The sequence below is a fragment of the Amblyomma maculatum genome, chromosome 3, assembly GCF_055883805.1.
Source record: "Amblyomma maculatum isolate TAMU_Amacu chromosome 3, ASM5588380v1, whole genome shotgun sequence".
NCBI classification, from domain to species: Eukaryota; Metazoa; Arthropoda; class Arachnida; order Ixodida; family Ixodidae; genus Amblyomma; species Amblyomma maculatum.
The window spans coordinates 210,931,459-210,953,647 of NC_139346.1; the positions used below are offsets into that span (position 1 = coordinate 210,931,459).

General features: G+C 45.4%; 1 long non-coding RNA gene across 2 annotated transcripts; it reads right to left on the reverse strand.

Moving 5' to 3' along the window:
• Positions 1-1,868: 1,868 nt before the first annotated feature.
• LOC146197621 (uncharacterized) lies at positions 1,869-20,943 on the reverse strand. Of its 2 annotated transcripts, none has more exons than XR_014705673.1 (5): positions 20,775-20,943; positions 15,756-15,844; positions 11,812-11,888; positions 4,670-4,807; positions 1,869-2,150 (listed from the first exon to the last, which is right to left on the reverse strand). It is a non-coding gene; the product is annotated as an uncharacterized LOC146197621 (long non-coding RNA). The 2 variants fall into 2 exon arrangements; XR_014705672.1 differs by lacking the exon at positions 20,775-20,943 and adding an exon at positions 18,735-18,894.
• Between the last annotated feature and the right edge of the window lie 1,246 nt (positions 20,944-22,189).

The following is a 22,189-nucleotide window of genomic DNA, read 5'->3' on the forward strand; positions in this document are numbered from 1 at the left end:
GCTTCCCAGACAACACACCAGCATTGCAGGGACATAGGTATGAAATAAGATGTAAATGGTGATACCTGGCGGCAAGCAAGACGAAAGTGGAAGGTGGTGGCATAGCATGAGGGCTCCTCTCACGCCATGGCCTATCTTCTTCACAGCAATAGCATAACAACTTGTTTGTGTCCTAGGCTTGCATTATAACTGAGTCAACCCTCAGCATGTAGAGTTTTTGGGTTGCGTCGCCCATGACGCCGTAGGCACAACAAGCACGTGCGCCGCGGGCTCTCGGCGCATGCCCGGTCGTTGCGTGGTATCTGATGGATGGTGGCCGCAGCATAAAGGATTTAGTAAACGGCAGACCCTCGGCGAAATCTGACCCCAGGAAATGACGCATGACTTATAACGTTAGTTCAGCAACACCAAATTAATGGCGCCACCAGCACTGGTAGCGCGCGCGCGTGCCACCGGCGCAGACCAAAGCAGACAGCGGACGGGCAGTGCCTTCTACGCGTGCCGCGTGTTTGTTCGTGAGGATGGACTGCGTATTTTAACGGCTTTCTTGGCCTTCGAAACGGAACTACTGCAGTTTATTTATACCTCAAATGCCCCTGGTGGGGTATTACATGAGGGGTGGGCTGTTACAGTTCATTGGCGAGTCTTTCAATGAATGCTTTGAAGTGTGCTGGATGAGCGAGGTGAACTGCATCGGCAGGAAGGCGATTGCAGTCCTTTGCTGTCTGGACGCAAAAAGCATTTAGATGTGCAGTGGTATTTGCGGATGGCGGGTATACTACTTTATTGTGATTAAGTCGATGGGTTACGCGGTGACAAGGCATGATGGCACAGTTTCCTAGTAATGAATTGTAAAATTTATGAAAAAGGCACAGCCGGGCTATTTTGCGGCGTGATTGGAGGGAAAGGAGATTAGATTTTGTCTTCAAATCAGTAACACTTGAGTGATATGAGTAGTCTGAATGAATGAACCTTGCTGCACGATTTTGGATGGATTCGAGGGTGAGGAAAAGGTTAGACTGGTGAGGGTCCCAAACTGCGCATGCGTATTCCAGTTTGGGACGGACGAGTGTTAAATAGGTCAGCAGTTTGACAGAAGGAGGTGAAAGTCGCAAGTTACGGCGTAAAAAACCAAGCGTGCGATTGGCGTCTTTAGCAATGTTAGAGACGTGAGTAGACCAAGTGAGGGAACGGGTAATGGTTACACCAAGATATTTATAAGAGTCAACTGCGGAAATTTTAGAGCCAAATATATAATACGAAGGTGAAGGAAAGGACTGTCTACAGGACGGCAAAGTGACGAACGTAATTTTGCCGAAAAATGCCGCATTCCAAGCAGTTTATGGCGGACCACGCCGGCCGGTTCCTTGAATTACGCAGCTCGTGAACAGGTGCCGGCGCGCACGTCATGGGCCATCCAGTTTGTGACAGCCCGGCAGCTTTCAGCAAAGGCAAGGTGAGGAATGTTCTTTGCTTGCTTTGCTTAGCGGTTAGTTTTGCGTTGAGCTTTACTGTTGGGGTGTTTTTTATGGCCTTCACCAGCGCACCATTTCTTTCATGTGATGTGTGTTGGGCGGGTAAAACCCAACGAACCCAATTAAAGAAGGCGTTGCCTTCTAGTTAAAAAAAGAATATATGAAATATTTACAACTACGCAACAATTCCTTTCTGTGCTTCAGTACAAAAAATTTTTTTGCACCAGCACTAATCGGAAAGCTCCAAAATGCTAGTATGTGCAGTGTAAACATTTAAAATACATACACGTACTTTGTCCAGTGTAAACATTTAAAATACATGCACGTACTGTGCTTCAGTGCTTGTACGCATGTGTGTTACAAATGAGCACACAAGTGCAAAAACAAGCAAAGTGTATTTACTTCCACACTGACCTCACATGAACAGTGTCCAGAGAGAAAATAGCCCCAGGTAGAAACACGCTGTTCTTCAGGCGAGACCCTTTCATGATTTGAGGTCAGGCCGTCATTCGAGCAGGTTCCAGGCCTTTCAGCTACTGTCCCAAACACTGAACACAAGGTCAGTAAGAGGGGCAAAGAGGAAAAATGTCCAGCAAGGTGTCATGCTACAACAGAAGGCACCAACCATTTGAGCCGGTTTGCACACAAGGCTTCACTTCCATGCCGTTGGACAACCTAACAAAAACAAAGAAAAGAAAAGATCAAAATCGCCAACTTTTGAAATTACTGCGATAGAATAAAGCCTTCTAAAACTGTGGTAGTGCAGCCCAACTTTGGAGCAGCGCAACTTTCCTTCTTGGCCAAATTTAGTTTTCTGCATTGTCATGTAAATCTGACAGAAAAGATTCATTTGTTGCTGAGAAGACGGGACATTGAATAGAACAATTTCCCACCACTCTGTTCAATTAAAACATATGCCAATGATGACAATGACAGGATATCCTCAGCTTGAAGTGAATAGCAGGACGGCCTGTATAGCCTCAGCGATATGCTTAAAAAAGGGGCCTTAGCATCAACACAGTTTCCTTGTGGAAAAGGCCGGTGGATTGCAATACTTTATTTCGTTCTACCTTTTTTCACTCGTGGGAGCTCTGTTTTCAACGAACGTATACTTCGCCACTAGAATGACAATAAACTAGCAGGGACAATTTCAGTTTGTCTTAAGAGTCCCTTCTAGCATAACCCTATAGATACATATAATAAGATAGAAATATCAAATGTTGCACACAGTTCCTGCTTCAAAGACAGACCACGGTGCCAGGGTAACTGGGTCCTTGATACACAGCAGCAAATGCTTCCATGGTTCTTTAAGCCAAGGGCCCACATACCTCCAAGCATGAAAATAGAAAAAACAATGCTTCTGCTGAAAAGACATGACCAACTAATCTTCCAAAACAGACTTTTCACACGGGCTGCTAAGTTCGACCTAACGCCGCCTTGCCTTCCAAACCTACCAGCAAAAAAATGTTCAAAAATCAATTTTTCTTGGATGCCATCGAAATGGCTTCTACATCACAATTCAACCACACAGGCACGATGCTGTGCATTGAAATCGGTGACATAAGCAAAAAAGGCTGATAATGAGCTTTGATTGTCTCATCTAAGTTGTAATGTCAATTAGCAGCTGTTTAATTATAATAAGGTTGCATACTACATTGCGGTATCTCAAAGAACCTAACAATGGCTGAACAGAAGAAGCCAGTGCATCAGAAAATATGCAAATATCGCTCAGTACGATCAATCCTACTGCACTGTCACCTCGACCATAGTCTTTCCTATATTCACTCCACAATGTGCGGATGAACTCATTTCTAAAGTGGAATATCCTAACTATGGCATTATATATAGACAGACTGGCCCATATGTACACGTACATACACGTGATCCTGAAGCACGAACAATGACATTACATAAGCTACACAGGCTGGCCCACATGTACACGCACATATGTGATTTTGAAGCAAGAACAAGGGCGATGGAGAACAGCACTAATATATGTACCATAGTAGGATACAAAGAAAAAAGTGGCAGATGTCACTCGGGCGATACCAATTAAACACCGGGCGATACCATTGGTTGCAGAGCAAAGAAGGCTCTGCCGCCAATGGTACCACCCGATTTTCATGATGCCACAGTCAATCCTTTTAAAGCAATGGTGATCCTATTTTCATCTGCCACACCCTCGGGGGGCGAGCTATCGCGTCTAGGAAGAGCACCGTGCAGCCACATGATGCATTGTAGTCCTCTAAGGGGCAAAGGTCACAAACAGTTGCCACATTTTTCCCAAGATACAGTGTGCAATTCTCGTTTCTCTCAGTGCACTGCAGTATACTCTTCCTGACAGCTTTAAATGGAGCCTGAGATGACTGAGAAGCATATCTGCCTCTCAAAATTCCCCTCCTCTTTAGGCTAGTCGACAGACAAATGCTGGCAATTCATTTTTGAGCTGACAGCAGTGAGGCCAGATTCCAAATTAATGGCAAACTGATTAATAAAACTTCACAAACGTTCGGCCAATCTGTACAGCTTTGCCTAGCCAAGTTTTGCTGGCGTATGTAGTCTCTCTCGAGCCTATGGTTCGTCCTCAGCTCATTTTCGAATGTCTCACTTGAACCCCAAATCTTAATACAGAGAGCAAGACTGGGAAGCACATATATCACGCAGGATTCTCGGTTACGGAGTCTCCACGAGAGCCTAGTCGTAATGAAGATGAAGGGATAAACAGAGAAAGTAGCAAGTGATTTTGCTCTTCTCGCGGTTCACCACGTGGTGTTCGGTTTCTCTGGCCATGGCGACCCCAGGTGAGGCAGTCGGAGAAGATAAACTGTGCCGACAGGGGAAACGAGAGGCACCTTGACAACAGAAGCCGTGAAATAAGGCAAGGAATTAAAAAATATGCAGTAAGAAGCAAAAAGGCTACTTTAAGGTTATTTCACCGAAGTAAACATATTAGCAACAGGAAACAGGACACTAGCTATCCATGCCAGAAGCCTAGCAGTTAGCTTGTTCAATACATTATATGGCCAATTTGCCCATATTAGTTCGACATATGCAGTATAATTTCTGATTAGGCACCAACATACGGGAATAACGACACAGACAGCAAGGAGAAATGACATGCAAGTACAAAGAAAAGTGGTATACACAATGCAAAAATAGAAAAGCGGAACAGAAAAATTCAGCTAGGCACTCACAGCCCAAATGCAAAAAAGCAAAGCCAAGGTGCCTGTGGTAGGCCCAGAAAAGGCCTAATTTGCTCGGGGTCATTTCTGTACAGCAGTGACCTTCTGCACAGGTTTCCCTTGGCTGGCCTCCACAGCTCGATTGACGACCTAAATGACAGAGCAAACAGCAGTGAAGAAGCTTTCTTACTGAAAAACAGATGGGCACTTTGCTGATTCCAAGCAATCACAAGGCCCCAAGCAATAGCGTTTGATTTGAACAAAGAATGAATAGCACTACATATCCCTCTTAGACTGGTGAACATCATGCAATTTTCATTATTAAGTGCCACAGTGCCGGAAGAACCATGTGCAAGGTAATAACTGCTAAAAGCATCTCCTTAAATAAAAAAATATATGCCTATTAATTTACCTGATTAAACATAATTAACCGAGAGTACGCTCTGTTAAGCATGGCTACACATCAGCCTGACGCTTGTGCTGAAGTGCTGACGCACTCAGACCAGCACGCACCTCATTCATGGTGATACTGAGCAACCAAGCATCGGCGAAGCAGTTAAACTCCCACCTAGTCATGTCGTATTACTGCAGAGAGCCTCCGGGTAAGTGCCACAGCTGCGCCTCTACGCAGCGGATCATGCAGAGTGCCTCACTGACCGCGCCTGCACTCTAGCAGCTCAAAGTCAAACACACAAGTGAATGACCTTGGGATTTGCAGGGCAAAGCGTACAATAGAGTACCTCACTAATCGCGACCCCGCTCTGGCAACTCAAGGTCAGGCACGCGAGTGAGCTACCTTCGGAGTTCCAATGCGAAGAGTACAGCCCAACGTTCCAAAAAATCTGGTGCAGTTAAGCTTAATGGCTTGGTGCATCAATCAGCATAAGCTGATAGAGCACTGCTCTGCGGCAATAGCGATGGCAAAGCAATGACTACGTTGACAATTTTTGGGTGTACGCGCCAAGCGCTAGTGGCGCTTTTATGAAGGGCTTTTGTCAACACTGCTCGTTACCACTGCTCCAAAGGAGGGATGACGCTGCTTGTCTTTTTTCCTGTTGTGGCAATACTATAACTGCGACGCTGTTGTTCTGCGCCCCTTACAATGCAAACCTTTGAGTGCCACCATAAATTAATAGTAGATATGTAGATCTACCCACGCCAAAGCCAAGCATTTGGGTGGCTGATTAAAACATTAGTTGTGGTTTAGCTCTGATTAACCCAAGTTGAATTGCGAAAGCAACGGCGGAAGCTTCTTTTGCCTGCTACATTATTCCCCTATCACGCCCTATCAGTGTAAGGTGCTACATTGTTGGGGACACTTAAGCTCATACTTTAAGGGTATGGACGCGAGAGCGTAACCTACCAGTCCACTTATAAAGCCATGCTTCAACCAAATCGTGTGGACGTGCTTGCGTGTCGTAGAGGTAACGAGAATTCAAACGGTTCTAGCAGGCTGACCCTGATATCACCTTCCTATATGAAGAGCGAACCGAGTTGGCAGCTCCTGTCCGTGACATAAGGGTAACGTGAATGAAAATGTCATGGCAGGCTGATTTTTTTATGGAGCCGTAGCTACGCCTCTTCACGGCGTAGCTGTGGCCACCCGATGTCTCGCTTTGGCTGTCGGAGTATTGCTTCCGCAATAAAACAATCCTCCCTCCCGTCCCCTGGCGAATGCGGATTCGAGAAAAGAGAAACGCTTGTCAAGTGGGAGAGGGTCCTGTGTTTTTCTCTGCTGAATTTCTGGACTGAGGCATCCGGTGTGAACACCCGTCTGCGTATTAGCAAACCATATCCCGCAGGAGCACTCGAGTAGACGACGCTTTGGCTCTGAGCAGCGCCACCTGGCGACAAATAGTGTACATATTGTCTAAAACGAATAAGAACGCCTTTAAAGGCCACGCGTTCCCGTCGTTCTTGTGCCGCAATTGATCAACATCACCCATCTATGCACTGATGCCACTGAAACATCTGTTCGACTCCTGTGTTGTAATTTTTTTCTGAATTTTTTTTTTGCGCCACAATTATATTCTGCCTTCAGTGAGTATGTTACCTTTAGGTTGCGTTCAGAGGCACCTTTCAGCAACAGTCGCCGTTTAACTCGCTCAGAGCATCATCTGCTCCAGTGCGCTTACGGGATATGATTTGGCAATACGCCACTCGTGTGTGGCAAATTTCTGGTGGAGCGGAGGTAGTAAATTTCTCGCCAGCACTGCTGTTTCAGTTGGCAAGGGGTTTGCCTTTTTTTTTTCATTTTTTACTGTTCCCCACTCCGGGCATCAGACACATCTACATATACCTTGCAAGCTGCAGCTTTTCCACGCTCAGTCAAAAGTGGCTTAAGGGCTTCATGGCTTCATTTCCTGTTCCTTCACTGGTTATACCAAGAGAATCCCTTACACTTCAACAGATTCCGCTCAAGCAGCAAAAGGCACAAGAACGCTCAATACTGCACTCAGTGACACAAATATAATGACTCGAAGCTGGGGAATCTGCACAGGTGCTGCTGGATGCAAAGAGGAGGCAGACTAAAACAGTGACAGCTGTCAATTCAAACGGTCTGTTTGCGACTGTCATAACCTGAAACTCCCTTTTTTGTCCTATGTGTGACTGGCTGTAGAAAAATGTTTTTGCAGCATAGTCCTCTGCAATGAAATCTTCAAAAACTGCTTTTGAAGCACAGATAATTCATGCAGACTAGCCAGCCACACATAGGACAAAAAAAAAAAAAGGAGCTTCGGGTTATGACAGTCGCAAACAGACCGTTTGAATTGGCAGTCTACTGACTAAATGGCCCCTGCAGCACTGTTTTTGCAGGTGCCTGCAATGATACTCAAGCCAACAGGCAGTAGTCTGTTGATTCGACTAAGCTGTCCACTTTAGAAGCATTCAAGACACTAGGCCACACTTTGGATGCTAGGAATCCTTAGCTAAAGGCTGAGAAATATGAAGGCAGCAGCACAGCCACTAAAAGCTAGTAGTTGAATTAGAAATACTACGGTATCATATTTACTCTCGAATGAACCCACTCGAATAAACAACCCACTTCCCAGTTTTGTCGCCGAGAATTAAAACAAAATTGTTAGTCCTGTTAGCATATTCATCAGTTTAGCGCCATCGTCAGTGCGGTGGACTGTGGCAGCATCTTGGCGCACAGGGAAAGGATATTACTCCAGCGCATCAAGATATTGGGCAGTGATAACATCATGGCTTGTTTGTCTTCTGGCTTTAGCTTCTGCGGTGGAGTTGGGAAGACGAGGTGAGAAATGAGGGTGACTTGCAGGACAAACTTGGCAGAGTTAGTTCCATGACACTGCATGCCTTTGACGGAAGTACCGGCAGTGGTTTTCTGGGCGCACTGCCTGAGCTGCTGCGCGACCAGGCCTGTTATTCAATATGGCTGCTTTATCAAGCCAGGATTGTGGCAGCACTGTCCACTGCCACAAATAGCAACGAACACCTTTCGAAGCGAACATGATGCTAAACACCGCTGTCACAATTGCGCCCGACCGCGCACTTCCGTTGACTGATGCATGTATATAGATGGCCTGAAGACGACGGATGGACATAACTGAAACTTAATTTCGCAAAAAATAACTTTTTTCCCATGTAACAAACCCTTACCCCAAATTTATGTCAATTTTTCTTGAAAAGGTGGGTTCATTACACGAGCATAACTACTGTATGGTAGTTATTAGAAATGCGCCATGCTATGCTGAAATAAAATATAGCCTTGCAGCCATAACACGGCAGCAAGCAATATCTGTTGGTAAGCCATATGACCTAATTCCACTTTCAGCTTAGGCGCCAAGCAAGGCGTAAGACCCAAGGAAGAATTTGCAATCCTGCTGGCCTCAACCAGCATTCCTTTCAAGGTCTTGCTACGTTTAAAACTCCTGCCATGCCGCTGTGGCTTTTGTTGCATCACAGCGTTGCTGTATGAGTTACATGCATCTTCAATGAGTTCACTGCCAAAAGGAGGAAAAAATGGCATTGTACCTTACAGCTGAGACTGCTTTGGTCCGATTCTGATTTAAAGAGAATACCCCAAAGCAATTCAGGCTGCGAAGGACGCTTTAGTGGAGGGATCCGAAAAATTTAGACCACCTCGGGTTCTTCAACATGTACTGACGTCAAAGCTAAGAGCAGCAGTACCACTAAAAGCGGCATTTTAAATACATTAAGAGGAAACCATTACATGCCACAGCACTCTAAGGTATTTCAAAGTGAACATGTCCACGATTTGCAGCATTTGTTTTTAACTCTGCTTTCTAGCTCACAACACAAGTCTGACCACAAAGAGGATAAGAGTAGCCGACAATTTAATGTCAAGAAATCACAGGATTAAAAACTCATAGCATCAGCTTTCTTCGTCTCCTCTCCTCCGACCATGACGTCTCCATTCGCTTGCAGCACTAGTTTGCTTTTGGTTTGGATTGCTAATGGAATGAAGCAAAAAACCGCCAATACTTATAAAGTAGAACTTTGATCATATAAATCTCATGGACATTTGGAGCAACTCAGGAAACAGTAATACTACTGCTTTGACCCGCCGGGGTGGTGCACTGGTAAGACGCCCGACTACTGTGCCGGAGTTCCCGGGTTCGAACCCGACCACGGCGGCTGCGTTTCGATGGAGGCTAAACGAAGAGGCGTCCGTGTGCTGTGCGATGTCAGCGCACGTTAAAGATCCCCAGGTGGTCGAAATTACTCCGTAGCCCTCCACTACGGCTCCTCTTTCTCTCTTTCCACTTTCACTCCCCCTTCCCTGACGGCGCGGTTCAGGTGTCCACAGAGCAAGTGTGACAGATACTGCGCCTTTCCCTTCCTGTGAACCAATTATTATTATTATTACTGCTTTGGAGTAGCTTTGAAGCAATAAAATAAGTTTTGGAGCATTCTGTTCATGTGTTGAAGCATGTTTCTAGGGTCAAAGGTCTTTGATAATTTTAGTTTCTTTTCCCGACATAATAAATCCTCAATTATATTAAATGTTCAACGCTTTTCCGACTATGGATGCATCTCTGAGAAACAAGACAAATGGCTAAACATGTAAATATGATTAAAATGAAGCAGGCTGACCTAAGCAACAGGTTGTAAGAGATTATTAGCAAACAGAACACTTACTTTTGCATTTCATAACAAAACACCAAGTTTTAAAATAAGCTTTTGCTTATGGTAGGTTCCAGAATGGGGTCTACCATTTCAATGTGCTCAAGCAGCGCCACTAGATTAAAGTTTCCGTCAGTAGGCACATTTCTGCTCTCTATTTTATGCACATCCATACTAACTCTACGCCTGCGCTGAGTTAGCGCCTTTCCATTCCTGTGAATCTTTTACTTCTACTACTAATTGGTTCACAGGGAGGGAAAGGCGCCGTAGTATCTGTCACACTTGCTCTGTGAACACCTGAACCGCGCCGTAAGGGAAGGGGGGATTGAAAGTGGAAAGAGAGAAAGGGGAGCCGTAGTGGAGGGCTACGGAGTAATTTCGACCACCTGGGGATCATTAACGTGCGCTGACATCGCACAGCACACGGACGCCACTCGTGTGTTGCGCGATGTCAGCGCACGTTAAAGATAGACACAGTATCTGTCACAGTTGATGGAAGGGAGGAAGGTGGGAGTGAAAGCGGAAAGAGTGAAAGAGGTCACGCAGGGCCTTTGACGTGTGCTGACATCGCACAACACAGGGATGTCTCTCCGCTGAATAATTGGTTCGCAGGACGGGAAATGCGCAGTATTTGTCACTTGTTTATGCGGACACCTGGACCCGTATTCCGAGTTTGCGTCGTTATCGAAAGTGTCGCTATCTCCCTGACCTCGAGTCATCTGATTGGTGGAAACGCCGGAACATGATGTTGCCACTTTTTCCAGTTCCGCAGTGGCAACGCCCAGTTCCGACGTTTCGACCTATCAGATGACTCGAGGTCACGTGAGATAGCGACACTTCGATAACAACGCAAACTCGGAATACGGGCCCTGGACCGCGCAGTAAGGGAAGGGAAGAAGGTGGGAGTGAAAGTGGAAAAAGAGACGGGGTAATTTCGACCACCTGGGGATCTTTAACGTAGGCCGACCTCGCACAGCACACGGACGCCTCTTCGTTTCGCCTCCATCGAAACGCAGCCGCCGGCGGTCGGGATCGAGATCGGGTACTCCAGCACAGTAGTCGGGCGTCTTACCACTGCAACACCGCGGCAGGGCAATGTCTCTCCGTTTAAATTAAGTTTTGAGCTAAGGATTGCACAGTATACCTTTCTGTGGACACCACGGAATCGTGGGCAACCACACATTATTAGGTCAAGGTCACTTGAAGACCAAATTTAGTGCCACGCGAAAACTGGCTCTGAAGACAATGAATCAACTGGCAGTTCGCACCTGCCCTGTCTTTTGTCCCTTGTCGTCCTCGTTTCATTTCACCGTTGTATTCGATTCATGATGGCAGTCATGCAAATAACACTAATGCAAATCATTTAAGGGCGATGAGATTAGCATAATTTGCACACCGCACTACTGGCAATCGCAGCGTTTGCAAGGTGTGCTTAGTGCTCAAAGGTGCTATCGTGGCTTGCGCATTTGTATTATTTTCAGACACACACAAGAGTTTGGAATGCCTAACAATCTCCGCATTACACACAAATTTTCCAAATTTGTATCATCCTGAAATTAGCATCAACCATGCTTATATTATTGAAATTCTATCGCATTTGAAGCTATAAGTGATATGCTGCGCAACCATCTCAAGCTAGGCTTGAAAAAAACGCAGAGCAGTCTGTCACAGCGGATGGATGCCAAGTATGAGGACCGAACAGAATCTGCACTGCTAATCTTCAAGAAAAGGAACTGTGCTACTTTAGCATCTTCTCCATAAAAATAAAACTACAAAAATCCATATCACTGAAAAGTAATTCGTCGTCTTTTGTTAGATTTAAGTAGATCACCATCAGGAACCACTCATAATGTAAATGATAAACATTCCTCACTTGGCGTGTATACAGCAGGACAATTTAACATCAGTACCGACCAGTGTGCCATCATTTCCATAAGTAGAAGGAACTCGGAAGCAGTCACAGTAGTATTAACAAAAAGTGCATTCAAGGCAGCTCTACATTTGTAGCCCAAAAAGTGAACATAGAAGCAATATTAACTTACTTCTGTGAAGTCAGGAAGGGCACCCTTTGCAAGCATGGAATACACCTGGACACCATTGATCTCTATTTCAAAAGATGCTGCAACAAAGATACAAAGTTAGCCTAATTGTTGGCAGTTCCAGTCCTTACAAATGAAGTGGTAAAAACCCATACTGATGAATGCAAGGACACAAAACTGAAAGCACCTCAAGTTAGAACATAAGCTATGAATTTAGTGCTTAAGGCATTGCAATGCAACAGCAAAAACTACAAAGAAAAAGTTAATAATTACCCACTGCCTGAAAAGAACAAGTCTACTGAAACCTACAATGATGCCACGACTATGATATAAGGGCAAGCGCAAATGTGCCCATACATAAGGTGATAGCCTTTAAGCTCTCATCGCTGTCAGCAGGACTGATTGATTTATAGGAAGGGAAGGACATGGTAACGGTCTCACTTGTTTTCTGTGAAACATCAACCGCACCGTAAGGGAAGGGAGGAAGGTAAGAGTGTAAGTGGAAAGAGAGAAAGAGGAGCCGTAGTGGAGGGCTACAGAATAATTTCGACCACCTGGGGATTTTTAACGTGCGCTGACATCGCACAGCACACGGACGCCTCTTGTTTCGCCTCCATCGCTGTCAGCAAGAGCTGTCGGCAGAGGCTGTCCTGTCGGCAGAGGGTGTTACGCTTTCGAGAGGGAGAGCTAAAAAAAAATTGAGAGGGTCTCTTAGATATCTCTTAAGAGGAGAATGGCGAAAGCCTACCCTTCCTATCCTATAATTTGCCTCCCATCGTTAGCCTCTTGTCGGCATTCGTTGCAGTGCTACATATAATTATAATTGTTTACAGGAAAGGAAAGGCGCAGTATGGCACTTTCTCCGGCAAGTGTGAGTTTGGATGGTGCACCATCGCTCCTGTCGCGTGGCATTCCTTGGCGCGCGTTCAATGTGGAATTGCAGATGGCAGGAACGCTAGACAAGATGAGACTTCTTTTATATCTAGTACTTGGTTTACAGGAAAGGAAAGGCGCAGTATCTGTCACACCTCCGGCAAATGTGTTTGGACGGTGCACCATCGCTCCTGTCGCGTGGCGTTCCTTGGCGCGTGTTCAAGTTGCAGATGGCAGGGACGCATTCCGCTTCGGCCAATCAGAACGCCGCAAAAGCGGGACACTTTGTCCACGACAGCATGACCCATTAAAGGCTTTCGCCTTAATATGTTAATAAACCTTATCTCCACCGGGAATCGAACCTCCATTCCTTGGAATCCCCAGCCAAGCGCTTTACCACTGTGCCCCTGGGGCCCTATTCTCGACACACATGGCCGACGTTCGGCGCCATTTTGTTTTCTCTGATTGGTTCTCAGAACAGTCACGTGTTTCAGAATACGTAACCTGATTGTGTGCTTACGTAACCTGGCACCATCCTACTGCACGCGTCACGCCTACGTCACAATTTCAACAAAATGGCGAATTGTCGAGAAGATCGGGCCCCGGATCGTGAAATGCTCTTAATAATTCCCCTTGTCTACCGTGAGGATGATAGCGAGATTCCGCGCGTGAGAGATACTGCGCCATTTCTTTCCTGTAAGCGAATTATAGAACGCCGGTGAACTGATGCGTTCGATGAAATGCTGGTTTTGTTCGACAAGGGGTGCGCGATGTACTACTCCCTTGATGGGGCTGGGACAGGTAGGTCACAGCGTCATTTGAAATTAATTTACAGGATAGAAAAGGGGCAGTATCTGTCATAATTCTCCGCGGACACATGTACCACGCCGTATAGGAAGGTAGGAAGGTGGGAGGGAAAGAAGAGAGGGAGATAGAGGTGCCGTAGTGAAGGGCTGCGACCCACCGCGCTATAATGGCTTTCGCCTCATCGCACTTTAATGGTCCAAAGTGCCCTCTATAATTTTGTCGCTCTTGTTTTCCACGTGCGTTTCCTATGCTGATCTTTATCTTTCCTAATGGCCTTGTGGCATGCTTACAAATGACAACCACAAAGTGGGAAGTGACATGCTAGCTGCTTAAAGGGCATAGAAGGGCATTTTTAGGCCCCACATATCTCAAGCACTTCAACAGGAGATTTGAAATAAGCTGTTATGGCCAAGATATTAATGTGCATGTAAAAAACTACTTGCAGCGATGAAAAACAAACTAAGACAACAGGGGAAGTGAAGGCAACGATTACAACTCCAGATTATTTCATGAAAGCCAATGACAACATGAAATCATCATCATCATCAGCCTGACTATACCCACTGCAGGGCGAAGGCCTCTCCCATATTTCTCCACTTGACCTGGCAACATGAAATATGCATATGCAACACCATGTTTCCAAAACTTTTTGATGTTGCAAAAACCTTCTTAAATCATATTCCTACTCCCAGTGAAAAGAAATCGTCTGCCCTCAAGCAAGCATAAGATGAACCTGCAAGAGGAGCAAGTAAGCCATTCAAACTGAAATAGAATGCAGTAAGCTGCATTTTGGTCTTCAAATGACAAAGAAAAATATTATAATTAACTAAAAATTCAATTTATAGAAATGAGGCTAAAAAAGCTGGTGCGAACCGTATGAATCACTGTAATTTAATCTAACGATAACCTGTATTTTTTTTTTCCTACATGTGAAATGAAAGCCAAATAACAACGACGGTTTTTCCTGGATTCGTCAAGTGCTTTCCTTTGCAAACACTGTTAGCTTAAACGGTGCTCCAAAACTTTAAAGGCTTCTACCATCCTTTTCGCATTGCGATGCAGTTGGAATGGTGCAGTTTCACAAAATAACCCCATCGCGTTTTGCTCATCATGATTGCTTCCCAGCTACCGAAACACCTAAGCACATACATATATTTAGTAAATTGATCCGTGATCTTTGTAAGCATTTACTACGCTTTAAAAAGAGCCTGGTTGTATATTATTTTCCTTTTCTTCTTTTCCTTTTATTACAGTGTGTGCAAATATTTTGTTCTTTTTGTCTAATATGTATTCAATGTTACCCTGATGCCTTTGTTGTTGTTGTTGTTGTTGTTGTGGCTGTAGGAAGAAGGAAAAGAAAATGCACGGGCCTGCTACTGGCTCTGTAGCTGAGCCACCTCCGCTGCCTCATGCAGATAGAAGAGAATATAGAGAAGAAAGAAGAGGAAGAGGGAAAGAAAGACGCTCGCCGCAACAACAGCCGTCGTCCACCACAAGCGGTGGCGTGTGCAATGACGGCCTTGATGCCTTTGTACATGTAGGGGCCAAGGGGTCGTCAAACGCCTTGCACTTTTTTATTCCGCCCTTTTCATTGTTCTGATGAATGTATATATTGTTATTACTATTCGCCGCACTACCAACGGGGTGAAGCGCGCTGTGCAGTGAAATTGAACGTGCCCAGCCCGCAGTTCGAGTATTGAAAACAGCATGTGAATGCAGGCAAGAAATACATGCATACGCGAGAGAACAGCGCGACGCCGTCCATAAATATATACAGAATAACAGTGATGCGCCAACCAGCGTCCAAAGTGGGGCAGCTAGCCAATAGATACGCGTGCCCGATCACAGCCGCGGTATCACGTGAAGTTAGGTGTAAGTGAAACTATGCTACTTAGTTATATTTCGGGAGTGGGGAATTGTCGAATGTCGTCGTGCCTGCCGAAGTGTGTACAAAGTGCATGGGCCCCATTTTTTCATACAATCCAGGTTCGGGGAGGTCTATTTCGGTGACCGCTGGTTGTGTGGGTCGTACCTCGGTGCGATCCCCCGTTCAAATTAACCGGAGCGAGCCGCCCATGTCCGAATTAGCAAACGTCCGACGCCTTAAGACTCAGATAAGCGTCAGCCTGGGCCGTTCTCCTGGTTCAAATTATCCAAATTTACAGAGGTCAAATTTTAACAAATTTTACTTCACATAGTGACTCCATACATGCAACTGCAGTGAGTATTCAAAATGCTAACAAGAGAAGATTTTGCAATATACGTACACTTGCGCCCCACATTGCCGATCACGGTGGCATTTGGAAGTTTGGCGAGGATTAGACGCTTCAGCTCATCGAACTTTGGTCACCCGTTACTGAAAAAGAATATAGCCACTGAATTAAAAGGAGTAAGTATATTATTAAACAAAAATATACTGATACCAGCGGAGAAAAATTATCCTGACGACAAGTGCTCTAAAAAGTAAATTGTAGAACCTCACTGCGAACCAGCTGGAAACAAGCAAAATGTATTTTAATGGTTTGGTTTGGTTTTTGGGGTTTATCGTCCCAAAGCGACTCAGGCTATGAGACATCATAGGGGAGGGCTCCGGAAATTTTGACCACCTGGGGTTCTTTAACGTCATTCACATCTTGGAGCTTTACACCATAAATAATACAACAAGGGTGCCGCGTGAACACAGCTTCAATGTTCCCTTGTTAGAGCTTGAAAATTAGAGCAAATTTTAAAGTAATATCACAAACCATGTGACACTGTTTACAATGACTGTTTCAAACTATTCTAAATTTAAGCAATGATAAACATGAACTGCATAGCTGAACAGGTTAGGTCAACAATTTCTTTTTGTTTTCTTTGCATACATGATTAAAATGAAAAGGCAAGTTTCCTTACTACATTTATTAAGGACCCTGGCCATATTAACCACTTGTACTAAGTGGCGTGGCAGTTCCACATTCCACAAATTCCTTAGTGTTACTGTGAACACTCACGCAAACAAGAAAAATAAGCTGCTGCGCTCAATAGGGCCATCTACTATAGTGGTCTATCGCTGTCTTGCACGAGATTGTAGGTTTAATCTTGGCTGCCTCAGCTAAAACGAGATGAAAATAAGTACATATATGCATGGAGGTTAAGTTTCATAATAAACAATATGAACTATATCAAACCATCAAATATAGAGTGCCTCATATCCTATGTGGCATGTTGCTTTGGCACACAGTTCCATTCCTCGTCCTGTACCACTATATTTTGCCAAAGTAAGAGGAGGTGTCAAGAAAAAAAAAGGGGCACAAAATTAGAGAAAAAGATGTTTCCTGTCAGGGACAAGATATTCTCAGCCGATTACTTTCAATAAAAGTCTCACAAATTTTTCCAAATTGTTCAGCCATGAGACTGCATTTCTGCTTGTGTGCTGAATCCAACACAGTGCACATGTGCATTCCTGAATGCTTTGCAGATATTGGCCTGCAGTGTGTGGCACTGAAATATCTCTACAAGTTTGCCAAGCGGATGGCAGCATTATTGCGATTGTTGCTCATGATATTAATGACAGATGGTGCCAGCTTGCTAGCTGATTCCTTCATGCCACCTTCTTCAACTGATCAAATGGCAGAAGCTGAAAGCGATGCACTTAAAATAAATAATTTCAGAATATGACATGTGCACATGCAAATCATAATGGTAATGACACACAGAAAAAGGCAAGTTGTCATTACATTTGGCATCGTTTGTCATAAATGGAACACGAGATGCAAACAGACAGGCCTACAGAACATAGCTCCATCCACATAACATGAGATGCCGCTCAGTCTGTGCTAGTGCACTGATACGATGACACCATAACTTACCCCTTGGCCAATGCAAAACATGTGTTCAAAATGGAGCGGCACTGTTCATGACATATAGCCTGTATGCAGACTTAATTCTGACTGCATCGGTTACGGACAGTTTCGCTTCCAGTCAGGCCACCATGAAGAATTCCCTTTCTCACTTCATTAACATTTGAAAAAATGTCAGCCCACAGTCATACCAAAAACGTTCGAAATTAATGTGCATAAAATGAAACCATATTCTGCAAGTGAAGATATTAAATAAAAAACAAAGCCAGCCCTGATTTACCATGAATATAAAATTGCATTATTGTGTACTGCAGCCTCTCAATAAGCATCCTAAATTCAACCCTCTCGATTATGTGTGAGTTATACAGGCTACAGCTCTAACTCTATCGGGTATCCATCGTAATTAGGCTTCAAGCAATGCAGCACTAGAAGCGAACAACAAAATGTTCTCAACGAAGTACAGCGGCACATAATTGAGAATATTTAGATGCTGTGTACTACTAGCCTTCCATTTCCTGTCCGGGGCAGTTAATTCGTGACTAAGAAAACGAGAGAATCTGTACGCCCAGAAACATGACTAGTACAAAGCATAGCCACATGTAGCACTTCTAGTCTTCTTTGGCCTGCTCCCTTCTAGTGTTCTCAAAAGAGCCAGCAGCAGAAACTTTTGGTGATTACATCTCGAACAATGAGAACTGGGCCAAGGCGAACACAAAAATCTTTTGAGAGCAGTGCAGATTAGATCGGAGAAATACAAAAGCCTGAACGTTGCTGCTGCACAGGATACATCACGCACCTCTCGAATAGATTTTGCTAGCAACACCAGGGCTCATGCTGCACAACGAAAATTTCCTTTTATTAACGCACGTTCGTTGCAGTGCTCCTGCAAGTGAGGGATTAGATGGTACACCGTTGCTCCTGTCACGTGGCGTTCCTTGGCGCGCATTCATTGCAGTGCTCCTGCAAGTGCGTCTGGGATTGGCGGTACGGCATCACTTCTGTCACGTGGCGTTCTCACAGCCACGTGCCATTTTTATGCAACTTGACTGCCACATGACATGACTGTCACGTGATACTTTCGCATCCAGGTAGAACAAAAGGAAGAAGATGGTTTGCACAGTATGAAGAAGAACTGAACAAGGGTGAATGGGGTACGCCTCAGTTCGCAGATGAGCCAACGTTTCAACAAATGGACTTGTCTTCGTAGTCACGTGACATACTCAATGGTCGTTAATGACACAATGACTTGTGACCATGACTCTGTACTACAGGGTGTTGCACAATTAGACCCGCGCTGTAGAATGCTTCTCCCAGCTAAACCGCGGAATCCTTGCAGTTCAGATTTCGCACAGAAATCGCATTTTGTCGCTAGTATTTTTTAATACTAAATTTGTTTGTGGTACTTGCCTGATTCGATCAGAAGAAGTAAAATATTCCCATCGCCTGCGGCGGCGGCGACGCCAGACGAACCGCTGCCCCAGTGATGGGACTGGTGGCGCCACCTCATGCTGCTTACAACAACTCAAACCTTCTGCCAGAAACGCTCGCCCCCTCTTTTCCTGCTACAGAGTTGTTGTTAGCAGCATGAGGTGGCGCCACCAGTCCCATCGCTGGGGCAGCGGTTCGTCTGGCGTCGCCGCCGCCGCAGGCGATGGGAATATTTTACTTCTTCTGATCGAATCAGGCAAGTACCACAAACAAATTTAGTATTAAAAAATACTAGCGACAAAATGCGATTTCTGTGCGAAATCTGAACTGCAAGGATTCCGCGGTTTAGCTGGGAGAAGCATTCTACAGCGCGGGTCTAATTGTGCAACACCCTGTATTAATCGCTGCCTTTATATACTTCACCACACTACTCTTCGATTGGCTGCTATCACCAGCTGATGGAGTCACATCCAGCGACTTATTTTGCCGGTACTTCCGGTCCCCATATAGCCTAGCTATAGTAAGGCTTTCGCCTTAAGAGGGGACCCTGGCCTTAAACCAAATTTTTCTATTTATGGACAGATTGAGAACCTTTCAGTTTGTGCATTTTAGTATCCCGATTCCAAAACTACGAACACTTAATTTTCATCAACAGCAAACAGTTTTCAATACAGCAAAGGAAGCATGTCTACTGCTTGGAGGAGCCTTGGTAATTAAACACAAGAATTTGTGGAGAATATTTCTATTTCTAAACGTTCTAGAGTCACCAAGGAGTGCAATAAACAAATGAATATTCAGGGATACTTTGGATGGAAGTTACAGCTCGTCAGACTTTAAAGAGAAAAGGTTCGTTTTGGCGACTCACACAAATCATTTATTTCTAAAATTTTCTTGACCAGTTAGAAATCTAAAGATAATGTTATTGCACAGCTGATGCGTTTATCTTTCCAGCCAAAATTCGTCATAGTAATAGCTGATGTAGGGCCAGATATATATCTCCTCCATAGTGCCAAATGTTTCAAAATTGCAGTTTTGAGAAATTGAAGAAAAATGTATTGTCAAAATTTTGAAGCATCAAAGCTAACATCAACTAATTAAAGTGGGTTCTGAATGGCTTCCGATTTCAATGCGCCATTTACAATTGATATAATTATCCTCGAAATAATGAAATTGCCGGCGAACGGAATGCATGATCTAGAGGCCGCCACCAAGACGAGTGCGTTTGCATCGCGACCTCTGCAAAGTTTGCGCTAAGTTCTGGCGAGCGAAAGTCATTCTCACATTCCTGCTGCAATCGCAGTCGGCCTGTAACTAGTGGTATGCACCCTTTGCTCGTCTTGCACAGCATAACATTCAAAAACAAGTTTATTAAGGCGAGAGCCTTTAATGACTCATACTGTCGTGGACAAAGTGTGTCCCGCTTTTGCGGCGGCTGTCGCGTGGCGTTCTTTGACGTGCGTTCAAGTGTGAGATTGCAGATGGCAAGAATGCTATACAAGATGAGACTTCTGCAGGAAAGGCGCAGTATCTGTCACACATTCCGACATAAGTGTGCGTTTGGATGGTACGCCATCGCTCCTGTCGCGTGGCGTTCCTTCGCGCGCGTTTAAGTGTGGGATTGCATATGGCAGGAACGCTAGACAAGAAGTCTACATTAGACAAGAGGAAACTTCTCAGGCATTCGCCTTTCACTACTTTAGTCTATAAAGTGCCTCATAATTTTCTATCCTGCAAATTAACTGTGCTAACGCCTCCTAGACATCTGGGTCTGCTTCTGTTTGCTGTGTGGTGCGGCGTTTGAGGAAACGGCAAATGAAAGGCGCCGCACGGACGCCTGGATCGGACGCTCGGCGGGGTCAGCTCCGTATATGCATGAATCGCCTGGTCACGTCATAACCTGTCATGACGGTACATCGCGCGCCCCTTGAACACAACCAGCCTTTCATTGAACGCATCTAAGTTCACCGGCGTTCTATAATTCGTTTAGAGAAAAGGAAAGGCGCAGCAGCTTTCACTCACGGAATCCCGCTATTTCGACAGGGGTTTTGGATTCTTCGTGTCGCGGGACGCCGTTTCTAGACTGCCGCTACGGCCGGCCGCGGCACTCTTCAGAACAGGATCTATCCAGGCGTTTAAAGCTGGCCTAGGCATCACTTTCTCATCTGCACCATCGCAATTAAGGTCCGTGCCCGGTAGGAACCGCCTCGACAAGATCGTGCCCGCTCCTCGATGTGGCGCTGAGCACGACCAGCTATGCTACGCCGTTATCAAGCCATCGCGGAATCGACGCGAAGCGTCGACCGGCGCTTCGTCATTGATTGCAGATAACCAGATGCGGCGATGAAGCGTCCCCGGCGCGTTTGTCTCCACATTTCATATACTTGTTTAGGCTAATAACGAAGAGCGAATCTGAATAATTTCGCCCTGTGGTTATGACGAAGAAATGGCGCTGCGCCGACTAGGCCTAACCGAGCGACCATCTCAAAATGGCGCCGGACGGCGGGCGATCGACGCCTCCAGCTAACCAAAGCTCGCCATTTTGTGCGGTGAGAAACAAATAGCAGCGCGTGTTTTACACGATTTTGTTCCTTTGTTTTCCGCTTCGGTGGGCACGGTTATGGTCACCAACCGAAATATAGGTATGAATCGCGATCTTTCGATCGAGACCAAGATTATGCTCGCGGAGCACGTATTTCTCGAACAGCTGGCGATCGAAATTTGGCGCGATTGAACCTTAACTTAAAGGGTCACGCGCGCAGATTCTCGTCTTTGGGACGCAATAACGCGCGAACTAGGCTGTATTTATCAACAAAACTTAGGAGGTAGCAGCGGAAAGATCTCAGGGATGACGAAAACGGAAAGATCGAAAATCCAATTTTCTAACTGATATTCGGCCGCGAAGACCCGGGTCCCCCCCCCCCCCCCCCTCTTACGTATAACTACACTCCAGCTCTTTGCTATTCTTACAGTGCATTTGTCTTTATGATCCAACAAAAAAATGTTTTGTGCCACTCTGTCCGTCATAATTTGGGGGATAGGAACCGCGACTTCGTACGGGAGACGAGATATTGACAGGGCTTCGAACAGGAAGGAGACGAGATTAAGTCGTCCTGTCCATTTATCGCATCTCGTCCTGTTTGAAGTCTTCTATGCGAGCGCAACTCGTTTCGCTTGAGGTCAGACGAAGCACAGGCATGCTAGGTCACGTGGATTAAATGGGGGACTGGGCGTGCTGCGTCATAGGACCGTGTAAAAGCAGAAATGTCGCGCCTGCAGTAGCACTCTAAGAAGTTACTTAAGCTGCTTACGTGTACAGAACAGCAAGGTAAATTTAGGGCCCGAATTAATGAGCGGGACGCCGCAAACAATTGTACGTGGCACTCACCCGTACTCAATAACCACTTTCACCGGTGTAGCTCCAGCTGCCATCGTCG